Source organism: Lithobates pipiens, unplaced genomic scaffold (assembly GCF_037356315.1).
Source record: "Lithobates pipiens isolate NorthernLeopardFrog02 unplaced genomic scaffold, aLitPip1_a1.2 Scaffold_13, whole genome shotgun sequence".
NCBI lineage: Eukaryota > Metazoa > Chordata > Amphibia > Anura > Ranidae > Lithobates > Lithobates pipiens.
Window position 1 is genome coordinate 81,107,140 of NW_027507718.1, and position 16,730 is coordinate 81,123,869.

The following is a 16,730-nucleotide window of genomic DNA, read 5'->3' on the forward strand; positions in this document are numbered from 1 at the left end:
AAAGAAAGGAAGATTCCCAGCCACAAAAATTCTTTTCTGCAGCACCATGAGGTGAAATTGAAGGCTTGGTCGGCCGAATTTCAAAATCAATGGTGGCATCATCGGATCACAAAACGTACAAATTTTCGGATTTTCTAAAGAAAATTCGACCATGTTTGGCCAGCCTAACTGTGGGGGGAGGGACTACGCGTGACACGACACTGATCACCGCTCCCGATCACATATTTTTTTATCAAGCTCACTTTATAAAGTCAGTAACCTAGAACAAGTATGTACATATGTGGGGGGTTATTTACTAAAGCCAAATCCACTTTGCACTACAAGTGCACTTGGAAGTGCAGTCGCTGTAGATCCGAGGAGGACATCCTAGGAAAAAAAAAAAAAAAAAAAAAAAAAAATCAGCATTTTAGCTTTCACATAATTGGATGATAAAATCAGCAGAGCTTCCACTCATTTCAGATCTACCCCTTAGATTTAGAGCGACTGCACTTCCAAGTGCACTGCAAGTGCAAAGTGGATTTGCCTTTCGTAAATAACCCCCATGGTGTTCATCACTACAGATCCCACATGACATGTCAGTTGCCCCACCTGGCCGTAGGCTCATGTCAACTCAGGAAACCTGCTAACAGCTCATCAGTGTAGTCAACAGTGCTTGGAAGATGTGCTGCCCTAAAGACTGCCAGGTGGTACCTGCATGTCAAACTACCCTCTAAAAGCACAGGTATGCAACCTCGGGCCTCCAGCTGTGGTGAAACTACAAATCCCATCATGCCTCTAGGAGTCCTGCCTGTGATTGTCAAGGTCTTGCAATGTCTCATGGGACTTGTAGTCTCACCACATCTGGAGGGCCAAGGCCGAGGTTGCATACCCCTAATCTAAAGTCTATGAACAGTCCAGCCTGGCCAGATAAGGGGAAGGGTACAGAGTTTGCAAGCTGCTTCTGATCTTCTCTGAGGGAAAGTAGATCAGCCTTTTTCCAGGCTGCTCGCTCTTGTTTTCCCCATGAGAGGCCAGTGTGACCAGAGTGCTCGGTAAGCTAAACATGGTACCAGCATGCTTGTCTATTAGAACGATCACTCAGCCCCTGGATGTCGAGTGACTCAAAAGGTCAAAACATTGCAGTTTATAGGCGGCATTATTACCTGTATGCCTAGCTGGCATACACCCCCCCCCCCCCCAACTAGAGCTAAGCTTGGGTGCCCTCAGAACTAAACTCTAGTTGAATTTCAAACTCACCCTCTTCTTTTACTCCAATCAGCTGCAGGCTGGGCAATTCCCATCCTGACATTCTTGGAAGATGACTGAAGTAAAAAGAAAAAAGCTCTCATTAGGAGAGGGCGGAGCGACTTGCACATGTGCAATGCGCATCCAGATGTGAATCCGCAAACTGTCACAGCCGGGCACCCACAGTTGTAATGGCGGCACCGTGGAGAGGAGAGAAGCAAAGCTTCAGGTGGCTGCATCGCTGGACCATGGGACAGGTGAGTGTCTGTTTATTAAAAGTCAGCAGCTTTTATAGCTGCTGACTTTTAATAAGCTGAAAAACGAGTAAAACTTCACTTTAACTGCTCTGTGCAGTGGTTTTTCACAGAACAGCCCCAATCCTCCTCTTCTCAGGTACCCCACTGGCACTCCTGGCTTCTCCTCTTCTCTGAGTGCCCTTATACAAGCTGCTTGTCATGGGGGCACTTGTGTTTGCTCACTCCTAAGCTCCATAAGAAACAAAAAACAGGGCTCAGCTGCGCCCCTGCCGCTGCTGTCTCTCAATCAATGAGAAGACACAGATCCGGGAGAGCAGCTGCTCCAGTGCACATCACTGGATCAAAATCTGGCTCAGGTAACTATTAGGGGGTGCTACAGGGGGAGCTGCATACTAAAGATTTTTTACCTTCATGCATAGAATGCAAGAAGGTAAAAAACCTTCAGCCTTTAAAACCACTTTATTTTTCATTTTGGATAACATAGTAAGGAGGTTAGAATGTTTTTTTGTTTTTTTTTAGTTCTGTGTTCTTGCTAGTGAGAGTAAACTCTGGTCTACTTTAACCACTTTCAGACCGGACCATTTTGCTGGTAAATGACCAGAGGTCTTTTTACACTTTGGCACTGCGCTGCTTTAACTGGTAATTGCGCGGTCATGCAATGTTGTACCCAAACAAAATTTGCGTCCTTTTCTTCCCACAAATAGAGCTTTCTTTTGATGGTATTTGATTGCCTCTGCGATTTTTATTTTTTGCGATATAAACGTAAAAAGACTGCAAATTTTGAAAAAAAATGATATTTTCTACTTTTTGTTATTAGAAAAATCCAATAAACTCAATTTTAGTCATACATTTAGGCCAAAATGTATTCAGCCACATGTCTTTGGTAAAAAAAAAGTCAATAATTGTATATTTATTGGTTTGCGCAAAAGTTGTCACATCTACAAACTAAGGTACGTTTTCTGGAATTTACGCAGCTTTTAGTTTACGACTGCCTATCTCATTTCTTGAGGTGCTAAAATGGCAGGGCAGTACAAAACCCCCCCAAATGACCCCATTTTGGAAAGTAGACCCCCTAAGGAAATTGATAAGAGGCATGTTGAGCCCATTGAATATTTTATTTTTTTGCCTCAAGCGATTGAATAATGACAAAAAAAAAAATTTTTTTTTTTTTTTACACAAAGTTGTCACTAAATGATATATTGCTCACACATGCTATGGGCGTATGTGAAATGACACCCCAAAATAAATTCTGCTGCTTCTCCTGAGTACGGGGATACCACATATGTGGGACTTTTTGGGAGCCTAGCCGCGTACGGGGCCCCGAAAACCAAGCACCGCCTTCAGGCTTTCTAAGAGCGTAAATTTTTGAGTTCACTTCTCACTACCTATTACAGTTTTGAAGGCCATAAAATGCCAAGATGGCACAAAACCCCCACAAATGACCCCATTTTAGAAAGTAGACACCCCAAGCTATTTGCTGAGAGGCATGTTGAGTTCATGGAATATTTTATATTTTGCCACAAGTTGCGGGAAAATTACAAACTTTTTTTTTTTTTTTTTTTTTTTAACAAAGTTGTCACTAAATGATATATTGCTCATGCATGCCATGGGCATATGTGAAATGACACCCCAAAATAAATTCTGCTGCTTCTCCTGAGTACGGGGATACCACATATGTGGGACTTTTTGGGAGCCTAGCCGCGTACGGGGCCCCGAAAACCAAGCACCGCCTTCAGGCTTTCTAAGGGCGTAAATTTTTGAGTTCACTTCTCACTACCTATTACAGTTTTGAAGGCCATAAAATGCCAAGATGGCACAAAACCCCCACAAATGACCCCATTTTAGAAAGTAGACACCCCAAGCTATTTGCTGAGAGGCATGTTGAGTCCATGGAATATTTTATATTTTGCCACAAGTTGCGGGAAAATTACAAACTTTTTTTTATTTTTTATTTTTTTCACAAAGTTGTCACTAAATGATATATTGCTCACGCATGCCATGGGCATATGTGAAATGACACCCCAAAATAAATTCTGCTGCTTCTCCTGAGTATGGGGATACCACATATGTGGGACTTTTTGGGAGCCTAGCCGCGTACGGGGCCCCGAAAACCAAGCACCGCCTTCAGGCTTTCTAAGGGCGTTACAGTTTTGAAGGCCATAAAATGCCAAGATGGCACAAACCCCCCCAAATGACCCCATTTTGGAAAGTAGACACCCCTAAATTTAGGGGTACACTAGTGAGACTAGGTAATAAATGGCGGGTGCCCTGAAACTATAAAAAATAACTAACCAACCAGCGTCACCTGTAACAGTTATATGGTGATCACTGGTGAAAGGGTTAACTAGGGGGCAATTAGGGGGCTTTATGCGGTAGTATATGGGGGTCCCTGGCGCTATAAAAAGCTGCAGCGAACCTAAATACCTACCTGCCTAACTACCGTCACCTGTGACACTAATACAGCGATCAGAAAAACGATCGCTTATTAGGCTGGGTTCACACTGGAGCGATGCGGGAACGCCACGAATGCGCGGCGGGTTCCCGCATCGCATGCCTCCCGGCGGCAGTTCACACTGCCCTATGCGAACTGCTGGGAGTGTCAGTGAAATGTTACTGACACCCCCAGATCAGTTCGCATATCGCAGTGCGATCTGCAAACTCGGATCGCATGGTGTGAACACCCATGCGATCCGATTCTGCTGCGGGCCAAAAAAAGGGTCCCGTGCGAATTTGCGGCGGGTGCGGCCGGTGCGGCGAATGGCTGAACTCGAATCGCACAGAGATCGGATGTGATTTGCACTGCAGTGCGGTGCGAATCACATCCGTTCTCATAAACCGCTGCAATGTGAACCCAGCCTTAGTGACACTGGCGACGGGGGGTGATCACGGGGTTAAACCTTTATTGGGGGGGTTAGGGGGGTACCTTAGAACTAAAGGGGGCTAACCCTAACTGCCCTAACAGTTATTAGTCACAAATGACACCCGCCGGGTGATCAGGGGGTTAAACCTTTATTAGGTAATAAATGGCGGGTGCCCTGAAACTATAAAAAAATAACTAACCAACCAGCGTCACCTGTAACAGTTATATGGTGATCACTGGTGAAAGGGTTAACTAGGGGGCAATCAGGGGGCTTTATGCGGTAGTATATGGGGGTCCCTGGCGCTATAAAAAGCTGCGGCGAACCTAAATACCTACCTGCCTAACTAGCGTCACCTGTGACACTAATACGGCGATCAGAAAAATGATCGCTTATTAGGCTGGGTTCACACTGGAGCGATGCGGAAACGCCGCGAATCCGCGGCGGGTTCCCGCATCGCATGCCTCCCGGCGGCAGTTCACACTGCCCTATGCGAACTGCTGGGAGTGTCAGTGAAATGTTACTGACACCCCCAGATCAGTTCGCATATCGCAGTGCGATCTGCAAACTCGGATCGCATGGTGTGAACACCCATGCGATCCGATTCTGCTGCGGGCCAAAAAAAGGGTCCCGTGCGAATTTGCGGAGGGTGCGGCGGGGGTGGCGGGTGCGGCGAATGGCTGAACTCGAATCGCACAGAGATCGGATGTGATTTGCACTGCAGTGCGGTGCGAATCACATTCGTTCTCATAAACCGCTGCAATGTGAACCCAGCCTTAGTGACACTGGCGACGGGGGGTGATCACGGGGTTAAACCTTTATTGGGGGGGTTAGGGGGGTACATTAGAACTAAAGGGGGCTAACTCTAACTGCCCTAACAGTTATTACAGTCACAAATGACACCAATGCAAAAAAAAAAAAAAAAAATGACATTGGTGTCACTGTGACTGGGGGGCAGGGGTAATTGGGGGGGTGATCGGGGGGTAAAGGGGGGGTGTGAGTGTGCCTGGCATGTTCTACTGTGTGTGTAGAGTGTTGGTGCAACTTACTGATCCGCTCTCCTCCGTGTCGGAACGAAAAATACCGACACGGAGGAGAGAATACATCACTTCCTCTCCTGTGTTTACATTACAGGAGAGGAAGTGATGTCACCGGGGATTTCTATTCGTCGGGAGCGATCGCGAGGGGGTGGCCATGAATGAATGGCCGTCCCCTCGTCCGGGATCGCTCCCGAACGAATACCGACCGCCGCAGGCACCGGGCGGGGGCCCGATCGGGCCCCCGACCCGCGGGAGGCAAGGGACGTACATGTATGTCCTTATGCCTGCCCGTGCCATTGTACCGACGTACATCGGCGTGCGGCGGTCGGCAACTGGTTAAGCACTTTCCCTTTTCCTTCCCTGCCACATTTGACATACAACTTTATTTTTGGAGGGGGTTCCTAGTTTTGACAGGGGTCCCACTAATAATCTGAGCAGAATCCGAGCAGAAGTTTTCCTCTCCCATTCCCTCCCTGCAGTCTTGTGGGACACGTCACAGGACCATTTAGGATTCCCAGCATGCCTCGTGCATGCACATTGGGCACCCGCTGCCACAGCTAAACACATCACTGGATCCCGGGACAGGCGAGTGTGTGTTTATTAAAAGTCAGCAGTTACAGTTTTTGTTGAACCGGATAAAATATCAATCCATGTATGGACACTGTGGTTGTACAGAAGTCAATCAACCGACGAACTTCTGTACAACCACTAGGGCTGTACAATTCTGGATAAAATAAAAGAGTCACAATATTTTTTACTTACAATAAAGATCATGATCCTCTCACGATTCTCGGCGTAACATCAGCTTTCTCATTATACAAAGAAATTGGGCTAAATTTACGTTTTTCTTTTTAATACATTGAAGTGTATTTTTCCCAAATAGCTGCTTTTGAAAAAACGCTGCGCAAATACAGTACGACATAAAATAGTGCAACGACTGCCATTTTATTCTCTAGCGTCGCTGAGAGATTAGATAGAGATTATATATTATTAGGGCTGCAACTAACGATTATTTTGATGATCGATTAGTTGGCCGATTATTGTTTTGATTAATCGGTTAATAACCGTGTGGTGTATAATTTAGTTAATATGTAAAGTTTTAAAAAAGGGCAATTTAATCTTAAATATCTCTATGCAGTGGTAAATATAAATAACCAACTATATGGTTAGGGAGAAAAATATCTAATCCACTCTGAGAATAACAGACAGAAGAGATATACTGTATATATTAGAGGGGATATATACTGTATATACTATTAGCGGAGATATACTCTATATACTATTAGAGGAGAGATATACTGTATATACTGGTGCTATTAGAAGAGATATACTGTATATACTATTAGAGGAGAGATATACTGTATATACTATTAGAATAGATTTACTGTATATACTATTAGAGGAGAGATATAATGTATATCCTATTAGAGGGGATATATACTGCATATACTATTAGAGGGGATATACTGTATAAACTATTAGAGGAGATATACTGTATAAACAATTAGAGGAGAGATATACTGTATATACTATTTGAGGAGAGATATATTGTATATACTATTAGAGGAGATATAATGTATATATACTATTAGAGGAGAGATATACTATTAAAGGGCCAATCTAGTAAATATCATCAGACTGGCTGATAAATCGATTATGAAAATAGTAATCGATTCATTTCATAATCGATTCGTTGTTTCAGAGAATATATTTATATATATATATATATATATATATATATATATACACATACATACACACACACACACACATTATTATCTCCCAAAAGTGAGGACACCCCTCACATTTTTTGTAAATATTTTATTCTATCGTTTCATGTGACAACACTGAAGAAACTACACTTTCCTACAATAGTAGTGAGTGTACAGCTTGTATAACAGCGTAAATTTGCTGTCCCCTCAAAATAACTCAACACACAGCCATTATAGTCTAAACCACTGGCAATAAAAGTAAGTACACCCCTAAGTGAAAATATCCAAATCCACCATTATTTTCCAGCACTGTTTTAACCCTCTTGGGTATGGAGTTCACCAGATCTTCACAGGTTGCCACTGGAGTCCTCTTTTACTCCTCCATGATGACATCACTGAGCTGGGGAATGTTAGAGACCTTGTGCTCCTCCACCTTCTGTTTGAGGATGCCCCACAGATTCTCAGAAGGGTTTACATCTGGAGACATGCTTGGCCAGTCCATCACCTTTACCCCCAGCTTCTTCAGCAAGGTAGTAGTCGTCTTCGAGGGGTGTTGGAGGTTGTTATGTTGGAATACTGCCCTGCGGCCCATGCTCTGAAGGGAGAGGATCATGCTCTGCTTCAGTATGTCACAGTACATTTTGGCATTCATGGTTCCCTCAATGAACTGTAGCTCCCCAGTGCCGGCAGCATTTATGCAGCCCCAGACCATGACACTCCCACTACCATGCTTGACTGTAGGCAAAACACACTTGTCTTTGTACTCCTCACCTGGTTGCCACCACTCCTGCTTGACATCATCTGAACCAAATAAGTTTATCTTGTTCTCATCAGACCACATGACATGGTTCCAGTAATCTTTGTCCTTAGTCTGCTTGTCTTCAGCAAACTGTTTGCAGGCTTTCTTTAGAAGATGATGCACAAGAATGCCTTCTGGGACAACAGCCATGCAGACCAATTTCATGCAGTGTGCAGCGACCCCTTCAAACTCTACATCTATTTCCCCAAAGACAACCTCTGGATATGACATTGAACACGTGCACTCAACTTCTTTTGGTCGACCATGGCGAGGCCTGTTCTGAGTGGAACCTGTCCTGATAAACCGCTGTATGGTCTTGACCACCATGCTGCAGCTCAGTTTCAGGGTCTTGGCAATCTTCTTATAGCTTAGGCCATTTTTATGTAGAGCAACAATTCTTTTTTCATATCCTCAGAGAGTTCTTTGCCATGAGGTGCCACGTTGAACTTCCAATGGCCAGTATCAGAGAGTGAGAGCGATAACAACAGATTAAACACACCTGCTCCCCATTCACATCTGATACCTTGTAACGCTAACAAGTCACATGACACCGGGGAGGGAAAATTACTAATTGGGCCCAATTTGGACATTTTCACTTAGGGTGTACTCACATTTGTTGCCAGCGGTTTAGACAATAATGGCTGTGTGTTGAGTTATTTTGAGGGGACAACAAATTTACACTGTTATACAAGCTGTAAACTTACTACTTTACATTGTAGCAAAGTGTAATTTCTTCAGTGTTGTCACATGAAAAGATATAATAAAATATTTACAAAAATGTGAGGGGTGTACTCACTTTTGTGAGATACTGTATATATGTAATTTTCTATCAAAAAAATACTGATTTTAACTTTAAAGCAACAAGTGTCAGAAACAGGCCTAGTCTTTAAGTGGTTAAACTGCCCTCATTTACAGACCGAATTTCATCCCTCTGATATAAAACAGTGGTCTCCAAATTGCGGCCCAGGGCCAACTTCAGGGGCCATTTCAGAGACATCTCTGCGGGTTTCTGCACAGATGTCAATGGAAATCGCACACTGAAATTGCCAAAAGCAGTACTTTTGGGAATCGGGGCGGCGATGCATTGTCAGCATCGCACTGATTCGGACGGTGCCATTGCCAGCGATAGCCTCTGATTCGGCATGCGATTTGGCTACAATGTGAACTAGGGATTAGCGCATTTGTCGCACAAAGAGAAACACCCAGGTGAATAGGTTAGCAGACACTGTCACTCAAATAAAAACGCATCGCAGAGGTGTGAATGAGGCCTAAGTGCCTTATAGATGGTACAATAACACAAGTCTTCAAACAGATCTCTACATAAGAGCTAAATAAGGGACCTTTGTGAAAGAACAAGCAATCTGATTGGAGGCGAAGGGCAGTTGGGAATTGCGATTCAGTCGCATGAGCGAGTAATAATTAGTAGCAGAGTTTATAGTGTATGAAATGGTACTATAGAGTGTACTGACAGGAGCTGAACTCACCTCCCCAAATCACAGCGGACACCTCACTCCCCGGTTATCAGTCACCTCCGGGTTACGTATGTCCTAACTACAGCCGCCACTACAATCCGCCCTTTGCTATTGGAAGATGCAACGCTCGTTGGGCTTCTGCCGAAGCTGATTGGCTGGGAGAAGCTGCCGGTTTGGGAAACACACGCCCCTAGGGGCGCAGCTAGTCACCAACGGCAACAAAAACGACGCTACGGAAGCCGATTAGGTGTGAAGAAGCGAAGTCCGCGTCACGTGACCAAGGCTGAGCAGCGCTTTGTCTGTCATGTGCCTCTTTTCTGCCGAGAAAGATCCCCGTCGGATAGTGGTCGCCCTGTACTGCGCAGGCGCAGAACGGAGGACGGACACTATCCGACGGGGGACCTTTCTCGACAAGACACTGGCCTGGGGGCGGGCGTTCCGCATTACTGCAAAAGGAGAAGATGCGTAGCGTTACTCCGCCCCCTAGTCCTGCTCGCCAGTCAGATAGAAGCAGGCGTGTTCTTTGTGTATGTGAGTCTTGAAGAAATAAAACTTTATTTACTGTTGAGCATACGAGCACTTCCTTTCTGTGTCCTAGGTTTGGATTTCTCCGCCTCCTGCTGAGTCCTGCTTGTGGGAGGGCACAGGTCGGGTGCTGGGCACTGTGCTGTCTTCCTGTCCTCCACATTGACAGCCCTGTAGAGGAGGTGCAGTGATCTCTGTAAGGTAAGAAAGGGACAGCTTTTCTATATTACATGTACAGTGCTTGGCTTGTGTGTGGGTGTCAACTAATGCTCTCTGCTGTGCTTCTCTAGTATGCAAACAGTTCATGGAAAGGCTCAGCATCGCCTGGGTTTAGGGCCCATTCATATCTCTGTGATATGCATTTTTTTTTTTTTGTTTTTTTTTTAATGCATGTTGAAGATCTTTTCACTCAATCTGTTCTAGCAGGAAAAGTTCCCCATGATTGGCGGACAGCTAATATGGTACATAATGAGCGAGTTTAAACTAGAAGTCCATGCAAAAACTAAAATCCCTGCATCTATAGACACCCACGATCTAACACTAACCTATCTAGCCCTGTAAAGAAAAAATCAGTATACATTTTCCGAACCTGATCTCCAGCGGCAGAAGCTCTGTAGAGGACACGGCCGTCAGCGACTGGGAAATGAATGGGAAGTGACGTCACCCATAGAGTTACTAATGGGTTTCCATTGTTCTCCATCTCCTCTGCACAGTGAAGCCGCGGATGACAGTTCAGCGTGGGATTGGGTCGAAGCCGCTGCCGGTAAAATGATGGCTGGGTGGCGCGACTCTCGTTCTGGGTGGATGTCATATGATGGCCCTCCAGAATGAGTGCTCTCGCACGCCCGTGGGTCACGTATCTTGGCGATCGGTGGTGTGTCAGTCTGACACGCCAATCTCTGTAAAGAGCCTCTGACGGACTCTTTACCACGTGATCAACCATGTCCAGTCATGGCTGATCATGATTGGCTTTTCCTCACTCGTGTCTGACAGACACGAGTAGAGAAGAGCCGATCGGCTGCTCTCCTGACAGGGGGGATCTGTGCTGATTGTATATACACCTCCGATGTCACCAGGACCACCAGGGATGGCCACCACACTGGACCACCAGGTATGCCACCCTAGACCCCCAGGCAGCTGCCAATCAGTGCCCAGGCAGCTGCCATCGGTGCCCATCTCCAATGCATGCCAGTGCCATCAGTGATGTCTATCAATGCCATATATCAGTGCCCAACAGTGCTGCCTATCAGTGCCACCCATAAATACCCATCAGCTACCCCCATCAAATCATTCTCTGCAGCTATTACCTTTTGTACCACCACCCCCTCCCTTTTAGAATGTAAGCTCTCCGAGCAGGGCCCTGCTGTACCTTTTTGTATTGTACTGTAATTGTGTTGTCCCCCTTGTACATTGTAAAGCGCTGCGTAAACTGTTGGATCTATATAAATTGTGCATAATAATAATATAATAATCAGTGCAGCCTTTTAGTGCCACCCATGAGTTTCCATCAGTGCCGCCTATCAATGCCCATTAGTGACACTTCATTGGTGCCGCCTTATCTGTGCCCATCAGTGAAGGAGAAAATGTACTTATTTACAACATTTTATAACAGAAACAAACAAACCCCCCCCCCCCCCCCCACACACAAAATTTTAGGTCTTTTTTTTATTTAGCAACAAATAAAAAAAACGCAGAGCTGATCAGATACCACCAAAAGAAAGCTTTATTTGTGGGAACAAAATGATAAAAATTCGGTTTACAGTGTAGCGTGGGCACGCAGTTGTCATTTAAAAAGTGACAGCACTGAAAATTGGCTTGGGCAGGAATGGGGTGTAAGTGTCTGGTATTGAAGTAGTTAAAAAAAGGTATGTATACTCTTTTTTTTTTTTCTTTACAGGGCTAGATAGGTTAGTGTTATATCGGTGGTGTCCTATAGATGCACGGACTTTAGTTTTTGCATGGACTTCTACTTTAACATCAGTTGTAGTCAAGGTAATGAAATCACTCCTGAAAAGAAGGATCATTGATCACTTAAAAATACGCAACTTGCTGGATCCAAAGCAGCATGGCTTTACTGAGGGCAGATCATGTCAGACTAATCTGATATATATATATATATATTTTTTTTTTTTACTATATTACCAATGTTTTGGATCAGGGGGGTGCTGTGGACTTAGCATATCTTGATTTCAGCAAGGCATTTGATACAGTTCCACTTAATGATCTAATACAAAATTTGTACCAGCTGGGACTTAAAAGGGTGTTTCACCTTATGCATTCTATGCATTACAGCAATTGAATGCCCAAAAAACAAACAACCTATAAGGCAAAGACATAATGAGCTAGTATGCATTTTTTACTGCAATTTTGATACAGAGCAGTGTGAAAGGGTCCTTACTGAGTATGCAACTCATGCCTCGTACACGCGAGCAGACTTTTCGAGGGACTAGGTCCGACAGTTTTCCCGACGGACTTTCGGCAGAGTTCTGATGGACTTTCCAAATGAACGGACTTGGACTTGGCCACACACAATCACACCAAAGTCCGATGGATTAGAAGGTGATGATGTACGACTGGACTAGAATAAGGAAGTTCATAGCCAGTAGCCAATAGCTGCCTTAGCGTCGGTTTTTGTCCATCGGACTAGCATACACACGAGTGGATTTCTCGACATGAACTGGGTCTGGCGGAGTTTCGGCGAAAAAATGTGAAACATGTTCTATTTCTAAAGTCCGCCAGATTTTTGAACAACAAAGGTCTGATGGAGCCCACACAAGATCGAATTGTCTGACAGATTTGTTCCGTCTGACCTTTACTGTCAAAAAGTCCGGTCGTGTGTACGTGGCATTATTCATCTTTTATTATTTTGCCCATGGTCCAGTTTATGCTTGTGCCATGACCACTGCCTCTTGTTTGCTGTTTAAGGGTGGCTCCTTTCCTTTCTCTCTCTTGCAGCACCCTCTGAAGCCACCCTTGCGTCAGATTAGGGTTTTTTCTTTTACAAACAGAATTGCTCTTCATTGAAAAATATGTGGAAAATTATAAACAGCAGGTACAGAAGGTTGTGCCAATTGAGGTACAGTAGGAGACCTCACAACAATAGATATAGAACAATACAATACCCAATAAGTGAAAAAGTCACATAGGAAATGATCACCATCCCAAAACAGAATAAGGGCAAAGTTGTACCCTAGGGACAAGATTATGTACAATCCACCCATGGCTGCCATATTTTTCCAGGGAGCAGTTTCTATTGATATGTAATCTTGTAACACTCCGTTCACTGTCAATTCCCAGGAGGATAGGTGGAGGCCTACTTAAAGTGTATTTCTTTTTTAGCATAGTACAGCAGATATGAAATAAGCAGCTTAGTAAATTTAGGTGTCTACTCATCAGCATGCATACCCAGTAGTGCCAATTCAGCTGTACAAGGGAGAGACAGCTGTAGATGGAATCGATAACCGCCATCCAAAACCGTGCCACCCATGTCCAAAGCATATCAAAATAAGAACCCTCTTTCGTATGGGATCTAGTAAAGAGAAACATTGTGGATAGATTCTTTGCAATCCCTGCGGCTTGAAGTACATCCTCTGGAGAAATTTTGTCTGGATCAGTTTGTCTCTGGAGGCTATCGTCAACCTGGAGCTATCCTCCAAACATTCTTCCCATTCCTCCCTATCTAGTGTAGGAATATCTACGTGCCAGGTAGAGTGCGGATAGAGGCTTAGTCAAAGATTGCTGTGCCAAAAGCTTCTTTATCGGGTCAGCCTCGAGTGTGGGGGGGGGGGGGGATTTGTAAACTTGGAATGTGCCGCATCCTGCAATTGGAAATAAAAGAAGTATATCCAGCGAGGTAGTTAACAGTGTCCCATAGGGTATTGGCATTCCCAAGGGCAGTCTTCAGAGACTAGGGTTGGTGGCTCCCTACGCTATGTCCATCAATATAAACACTCAGCCCCCATAGACTGGGATGGCAAGACCCCCCCCCCCCTCCAATCTGACAGACTGACCCAAGACTACACTTTCCACTGGAGTTCAGGGAAGCAGCACTGAATAAGCAGGCACCACCAGCATTCAAAGTTGTAAACTGCAAGTGCTGGGGTAAGAATTTTAACAAATAATAATCTGAAGCAATCTAAAAAAACACTTAAGTGTTGAATGTAACTTTACCCATGTACTGCTAGCCAATCTCTATTGATATTGTAGTGTAGAAATCGTACAATAAAGAAAAATTCCATACTTTTGTAGTGTGTGATTTTAGTATAACCTCTGATGTGGCACCTTCCTCCACCAACATATTGCCATAACCAATAGGTTACTTTAATTATTGCTGATGAGCTTGATATTTGGGGACTTTGCGCAGCAAATTGCTGGGGTTATGATGCTGCTAAGATACAGTAGTCAGAATGGCAGTAGAAATAAGATGCTATAGTATTATAATAATTGTGCATGGGTCTCATGCTTTTCTCTTTTTTTTTTTTTTTTTTTTTCTGTTTCTCATTGCTAAGCATAATTTGCACTACAGAGATCAAACCTAAGGGTTACATTATCTCGTCACCTTTGGACTTTACCCAGAAAGATAGTTACTGTTTAGAGCATGTGTTTAACAATTGTCAACATAATTAAGACTGTTTGCCCTGAAATCATTAATTTCTTTGTTTGCAAACATGAAGCTGGTGAAGATTATTCTATTGTTTAAGTAATATTTGATTTGACCAATTGGAATTTAATCACAGTAATAAAGAAAACCTATCCATCATAAGGAGGGTTTCAGGCTGGCAGTAAAGGACAAATAAACACAGGTGATCTTCGTGTTGTGACCACCAGGGATGCTGGCAGCTCATTGGAATATAGAAGCTCTCCTTTAAAATAAGAATATCCACCACGCCTTTACCTGTGGCCCTATGTTACTGGGTGAAAGGCTTTCAGATAATCTTTGCAGGATCTTCAGGATGAAGTTTCTCTCTGTCTATGTGCAGAGGATCGTTTTACCCAAATGGTGGTCATTTGAACTCAAGAGTGGCTTTCTCGAAAAGAAAAAAGAAGGCTGACGCTCTTATGCTGCGTACACACGATCAGACTGTCCAGCGGACTTAGCCTGGCGGACAAACCGCCGGACTTTCCGAACGAGCGGACCTGCCCACACACAACCGGACTATGGTGGGAGTCCGCCGTACTTTTGAAAATGAACAGACTTACCCACACATGGAGGACACACAACACAAGGTTTCAAAATCATTTATTGCACAGCTCCGAGGGTCTTCTTCCGTCTTGGGGGGGGGGTTTCCCCTCCGGACTCCTCTGCTATCTTCTGCTCTTTTGCTAGCGGAGGAGCCCAGCTTTCTTCTTCATCGCCCCCCAGGGGTCTTTTCCCCCTATCTTTGGGGGTCTTGTCCCCCTCTTTGGTTCTTCTTGCAGGGCCTCCGCTTTCTTCCTCTTTAGCTCTTTTACTAGCGGTGACCCGGCCTTCTGTCGTCGTCGCCGCCTCTTCTTCCAACTTCGGGGGTCTTGTCCCCCTCTTCGGTTCTTCTTGCTGGGCCTCCGCTCTTTCTTCCAGCTCTTTTACTGGTGGTGGCCCGGTCTTCAGAGGATGCTGGGACTGTGACATCATAATGGGTGGGGACATCACCCAGTGACTCCGCCCATTGTCCCTATATAAGTCGCTGCGCAACACGTCCCTGTCATTACAACCAGAGACAGCGTCGAGTCAACACCTCAAGGAAGAAGAAGAGAAGGCGATGACAGAAGACCGGGCCACCGCCAGTAAAAGAGCTGGAAGAGGAGCGGAGGCCCAGCAAGAAGAACCGAAGAGGAGGACAAGACCCCCGAATTTGGAAGAAGACCCCCGGGCGACGAAGAAGAAAGCCGGGCTCCTCTGCTAGTAAAAGAGCTAGCAGAAGATAGTGGAGGAGTCCGGAGAGAAGACCCCCCAAGACGGAAGAAGACCCCCAGAGCTGTGCAATAAATGATTTTGGAACCTTGTGTTGTGTTTTATTTAAATGTTTTTTCACAGGTGAATGGGTAGGGGTACATTGTACCCCATACTCATCCACATAGGGTGGTGGGCTGGTATCTGGGGCCCCCCTTATTAAAGGGGGCTCCCGGATTCCAATAAGCCCCCCCCCCCGCCCGCAGACCCTGACAACCAATGGCCAGGGTTATCGGGGAAGAGGCCCTTGTCCCCGCAGGGCCCCCCTTCTCCAAAGCACCCCCCCCATGTTGAGGGCACGCGGCCTGGTACAGCTCAGGCGGGGGGGGGGCGCTCGTCCCCACCCCCTTTCCTGACCGGCCGGGCTACATGCTCGGATAAGGGTCTTATATGGACCTTGGGGGGGGGGGACCCCGACGCCGTTTTTTCGGCATAGGACTTCCCCTTTAATTCCATACCAGGTGACGGGGCCAGCAACGTGTCAATCTCACACACAGGGGCTCACTGCCATTTATTTGGTGTCAACTCTCTTGTTTACACTAGATACTCATTACTATCATATGCCTATCATATCAGTTTAATTCTTTTTTTTTACTTGACCTGTTTGATATGACTTATGAACAGGGATGCTGTTTACTTCCCCGTTCAGCCTCCCCGTGAGACGGTATCCCTGTGGTGATCAAGTCCGCGGGACTCGTGACCCATCTCACTGGGGTCCCGAATGGCGCGTGCAGCGCGCATGTGATTGCACGGCGGCAATTTCAAATGGACATACCTGTACGCCAATTTGTCTGCCCGTGCCATTCTGCCAATGTACATCTTCGTGCACCAGTCGAGATGTGGTTAAAAACACCTCTGTTAATCTATGTGTCCATGCACGCATACTGTAGGCTTTTAGGAGCTGTAAGTGGCAT

At 45.3% G+C, this 16,730-nt stretch overlaps 2 protein-coding genes across 4 annotated transcripts in view; one reads left to right on the forward strand and one right to left on the reverse strand.

The window, feature by feature from the left end:
* Positions 1–9,597, reverse strand: part of CCDC171 (coiled-coil domain containing 171) — a 70,511-nt gene extending 60,914 nt beyond the window's left edge. The window contains exon 1 of one of the 2 annotated variants that reach the window (XM_077475241.1): positions 9,375–9,597. The gene's annotated coding sequence lies outside the window, so the exon portion shown is untranslated. The remainder of the gene's footprint in view (positions 1–9,374) is intronic. The other variant, XM_077475240.1, reaches the window with a different exon arrangement.
* Positions 9,598–9,927: 330 nt separating this feature from the next.
* Positions 9,928–16,730, forward strand: part of ACO1 (aconitase 1) — a 93,282-nt gene continuing 86,479 nt past the window's right edge. For both annotated transcript variants that reach the window (XM_077475242.1, XM_077475245.1), the window contains exon 1: positions 9,928–10,088. The gene's annotated coding sequence lies outside the window, so the exon portion shown is untranslated. The remainder of the gene's footprint in view (positions 10,089–16,730) is intronic.